Source organism: Diceros bicornis, chromosome 14 (assembly GCF_020826845.1).
Source record: "Diceros bicornis minor isolate mBicDic1 chromosome 14, mDicBic1.mat.cur, whole genome shotgun sequence".
Taxonomy (NCBI): domain Eukaryota; kingdom Metazoa; phylum Chordata; class Mammalia; order Perissodactyla; family Rhinocerotidae; genus Diceros; species Diceros bicornis.
Window position 1 is genome coordinate 36,592,805 of NC_080753.1, and position 5,425 is coordinate 36,598,229.

The window sequence follows — 5,425 nt, forward strand, 5'->3', positions numbered from 1 at the left end:
TACAAAACAGAGTATTTAAAAGAATTCTCCTGCTTTGAACTATCTTTGAATTCTTAGCCATAGGTATCAGAAGCTCTCCAGAAATTCTCAAACATAGCACAAATGTACAAATATATAAAACATCCTGAAAAATGAGGAATTAAAAGAGGAAAAACCATCTAAGACAAGTTTCCACTCTCTTACTTTTGGTGATGGTATTGGTGGTATTGATGGGGATAGTATTGAAGACGATAATTGGTATGGTGACTCTGATGACAACAAAGGTAATATTGATTATAATAAAGGTGAAGGTGAAGATCTTCACTATTAAACCACTGATAGACATGGCAATGGTGATCAAAATGGCAGTAGTGATGGCAGTAGATGATCAAATATCAATAATATGAGTGTTAGAAGGCAAACACTAATCAAAACACCCACTGTAGTGGGACCTAAAACCGAGTTATTCTGATTTCTATTTCTCGTGCTTTCCAACAGATTACATAGTGCTCTATGAAAGCCTTGGTCTTAACTGATTCACTTTGTACATGTGGTGATGAAATTAGGTTTGTTTATGGGGATTATTCCTAATCCCAAGAACTCTCCATGCCCAGAATCCTTTTTAGTGAACTCTTCACATCCTTATTTCTCAGACTATAGAGAAAAGGGTTGAGAGTGGGAGTTACCAGGGTATACATGACAGCAGCAATCAGCTCCCTAGAGGAGCAAGAAGTTGATGGGAGCTTCATGTAGGTGGCAAAGACTGTGCTGTAGAAGAGGATGACCATGGAGAGGTGGGAGCTGCATGTGACCAGGGCTTTCTTTTTCCCTTGTGTTGATGGAATCCTAGCTACAGCATGGAAAGTATGGGTATAAGAGCTTATGATGCAGAGGAGAGGGCTGATTCCTAAAAATCCCGTCAGAACTTTCATCAGGTCCTCATTGCGGTAAGTATCAGAGCAGGAACCCATAAGAGTGGGTCAAAATCACATAAAAAGTGGGGAATCTCTTGATTAGTACAGAAGAATAGTCAGGTTAGCAACATGGTTTGGATCAAAGAGTCGGGGTATGCTACTCCCCATGACCCACCCACTAGCAGCCCACATCTGCAAGGAGTCATTAGCAATGGATAGTGCAGAAGACGGTAGATGGCAGTGTAGCTGTTCATTTCCACGGAAGTCAAAAGCAGATTGTCCATATTAGCAAAAGTAGCAAAGAAATAGAATTGAGCCAGACATGCAGAGAAAGAGATGGATCTGTTGCTGGTCCACAAATCCTCCAGCATCTTGGGGGCTGTGGTGGAAGTAAAGCAGAGATCTACCAGGGAGAGCTGGCTGAGAAAGAAGTACATGGGAGTGCGGAGGCAGATGTTAGCAACAATAGCTAGTAGAAATAGCAAGTTTCCCAGGACGGTCAGCAAGTAGAGGGCCAGAAAGAGACCAAAGAGGAGCTGCCATTTCTCTGGGTCAGTGGACAACCCTGAGAGGACAAAGTCAGGGTTCTTGCTGCAGTTCGTTTTGAGACTAGGTGTGCTACAAGAGAAGAATAAGCATGAAGCAGATTAACTCACTGTCAGTGACTGGGTGGATAGTAACTGGAGGCTGTCTGTTGGCAATGGATTTCCCTTATACTACCAGTGTGAGGAATGGATAAAAAACTAAAATAGCAAAGGAAGGGACAAGAGTTGGACTTCATAAAGGGTGGTACAGTAAGGAGGCACAAAGATGAGAGAGTTAGGGGAACAAGAGAGGCTTCTTGGAGTTCGTAAAGTGTAAAAGAGTTCTCTTAATTAAACTTTGTACATGTTATAGGGTGGTATAACTACCTGTTTGTGAATCTATTTTCATCACAAGATCATGAGTCTTTGAAGGCAAAGCCTTCATCTTAATACTTAGCTTAATGCTTGGCACATAGTAGGAGCTCAAAAAATGCTCCTAACCATCCTACACAGTCAATACTCTAGTTCAAGGTATAGTTGATTGACTGGAGTAATGCTATCACCCTAACTGGTTTAACATGGGTCTCGCCCCTTCCAATACGTTCTCCACACTGCGGCAAGAGTTATTTTTTTAAAAAAGAAAATCTGATCATGTCACTTCCTTGTTTGAAAATAGGTCTCTGGAAAACCATTGCTCTCATGAGAAATACAACAGTCCCTCCACCATGTCTAACAAGCTCAGTGTGTTTTGACCTCAAGGTATCTCACCAGCCTCATCTTGAACCATAGTCTACTCATTCTCTGCTCCTCAGCAACACTGGATGTATTTTATTTCCTCACATGTACCATGTTCATTTCCTTCCTTCTAAGTCAACTCTTACTTATTCTTCTAATCTCCAATTTATTGGTTACTTTCTTCGCAAAGTCTTCTTTTGCCTCTTTGACTAAACAACCCTTCCTTTAATACACTGTCATAGCACCTTAGTAGATTACCATAGTTATAATATGGGGAATGTAATAACATTTATTTGGCTTAAATATTTATTTAAGTTATTTAGTTAATGTTAGTCTCCCTCACAAGGCTGTTGGGTCATTACGGCAGAGATTGAATCTGGTTTTCCTCTCCAGTGTATCTCCAGTGCTTGGCATACAAAGGACAGCAAGTGTTTGTCAGAAAATGAATAAATTAATTAATGGAGAGTGAAGGCAGAAGAGGACGATATCTCCCCGTCCTCCCCAAGTAGTCCTCCTCCATTTCAACATTTCAAGAACGAAACTTCTTCTTGTCCAAAATATCGTCCTGGTAACATGGGTTGGAAACATTGATTCATCCATTTCCTTCATCCCTCAAGTTCAGACTAAGGGCTGTAACTTTTATTGTCTACAAAATGTCCCTTATTTCAGTGCCTTTCTCACTTTTTTAATGCTTATGCTCTTTGGACTTTCTCTAATCAACTCACTCCCAGCTTATTTCATCAGCAGCTTAACTGGCTTCACTGACTTCACTCTCTAGTTACCATGATTCATGCTGTAAGCATCTGCCAGAAATCATAGGACACTCTGTCTTGGGCCTGACTCTTCCTTGTTTAAATTCCTCTAACATCTTATTTCCAATTGCATCACATATAACATCTGTGCCTGGCTATCAAGAACTTCTCCATCTGTGTCCACTTACCTATGAAACAGCATTTCCCAAAACTCAACAGCATTCAGTCTCCTCTCTCCTTGGGCTATTCAACTCATAGGTCCACAAATGTGCTCATTTCCACCTTCACATACTTTCTATCAATGTTAACCCCCAATCCTCTTTTCTCTCAATGTCTTTCCTTCTTCACCCAAATATTATCAGGCCCTCAGGGATCAGTTAAAATTTATCCTCTTCCCCACCATGGAGCTACCCCTGAACATTCTATCCCTCATTATTTTATATCTTCTGAAATATATAGATTGACCATCTAGCCCTTAATAAGTTACTGTCTGATGGTATTTTCTAAAAATTCTGACATATAAATCTTCTTTTCTCAATTATACTATAAATTCCTGATAGTAGGAATCATGGTTTCTTTCTAAAATTTCTTTATAGCACCCACCAAAAAGCTGAGCACATGGTTGGTCCCAAGGATTATTGTTCAATAACTGCTCTCTAATAATGAGGACATTTATCACTTTCACACATGTGGGTGGGGGAGCAAATGCCCTTTGTATCAACTACCATGAAGAGATGAGCTGTGCTATGCTCTTTGGAAATAATTGATCACACTTGAATAAAAGATTCATTTGGATTTGCTAGTAGTGAGTTTTTCATAACATAGATGATTTTCAACATCCTTTTCAGCCTGTAGTGACTATAATCAAAGTATTATAATAGATTTTGTTGTAGGCACAATTAAATTTTCTTTTTACACTTACACATTCATTACCTCCTTGTGTTTAGAAATCTTTAAATGTTCTGGGACCGGCCTCATGGAGTAGAGGTTAAGGGCGCACGCTCCGCTGCAGGCGGCCCGGGTTCAGATCACAGGCGCACACAGAAGCACCACTTGTCAAGCCATGCTGTGGCGGCGTCCCATATAAAGTGGAGGAAGATGGGCGCAGATGTTAGCCCAGGGCCAGTCTTCCTCAGCAAAAAGAGGAGGATTGGCACAGATGTTAGCTCAGGGCTGATCTTCCTCACACACACACACAAAAAGTTCCAATGTTAACTGACAGGACAAAGAGATGCAACTTTTTCCCTCTTTATGCAGAGCATTTTTTAATACTTGAGAACAGAGATTCTCAAAGCATGCTTAAGAATCACCTAGTGAGCCAGTTAATTTCCAGATTTCTGAAATCCACCCCAGAGATTCTGATTTAATAGGTCTGAGGTGAGACATGAGAATTTGCTTTTCTACATACTCTGACATCAGATGATGTAGATGACATTAATCTGATAAGTAGAATTCAAAATATATAGAATAATATATTTTTTTACGACCTCTGTTACTCTTTCTTTCCTTTTTCCTACTCTTTTTATTGGGAACTGGAGGATTCACCTTTTGCCACAACATTAGGGCTTCCCCTACTCCTTCAGAACAACACTCCTTCAGCTCAGACAGTGCCATATATCTCTTGTTTTCAAATCTTCTCTCAGATTGTGCCTTGTTGATTGTGATTGAATACTTTCACTGCTATGATATCCACCTCCAGGTTATTCATCTGGAAAATAAATGGTTCACATGAGATCTCAGGACAGGTGTGCCTCAATACTGAAATGATCTAAATGCTATTCAACACGAGTTATGAGGTCCTTTCTATCCATCTTTAAAATTTCAGCCTCAGATGGACCATATCCTAACCCTAGTGACCCCCTATAGTCTTCTCCATGTAATGGTTCACTTCTCTGACCTCAAGGCAAACTCCTGAAAAAGCTCATTGTCTCCACTATTCGTTGCCCATTACTCTCCAAACTCATTTTTTTTTTTTGCCTTGCATTGTCTCTTGAACCCAATTCAGTCAAGCTTTTGCTCTATCATCCCACTGAAATCACGCTCGTCAATGTCAAAGTTCAATTCTCAGCCCTTAAGTTACTTGACCTCTCAACAAGACTTAACACAGTTGATCCTCCTTTCCTTACTTCAAACACTTTCTCTGTCTTGCTTTCAGGATACCAACCAAGCTCTCCTGGGTTTCCAGTGATCTCACTGATTACTCCATTCAGTCTCCTTGTTCAGTTCCTCCTCCTCCTCCTTCTCTTCCATATTATTCACTTTATACCTGTCTTCTCTATCTTCCAGTTCCATGCTTTATATATCTACAAACACATAATTCTCAAATTGTGTCTTCAACTCCAACTTATTTACTTAACTCTAAACTCACATATTTAACTTCCTACTAGATAGTTCCATGGTAGCAGTTTTATCATGTAAGATATATATTTTTTTCTTTTTATGGCTGGACCGATTTACATACTGCTTGGAAACAGATATACAAATTAAATGGACTTTCAATTTATCTAGCCCATGAAGTGCA

The 5,425-nt window shown here is 39.9% G+C and overlaps 1 pseudogene; it reads right to left on the reverse strand.

Moving 5' to 3' along the window:
- Nucleotides 1-566: 566 nt before the first annotated feature.
- LOC131413314 (olfactory receptor 1G1-like) lies at nt 567-5,196 on the reverse strand (annotated as a pseudogene).
- Between the last annotated feature and the right edge of the window lie 229 nt (nt 5,197-5,425).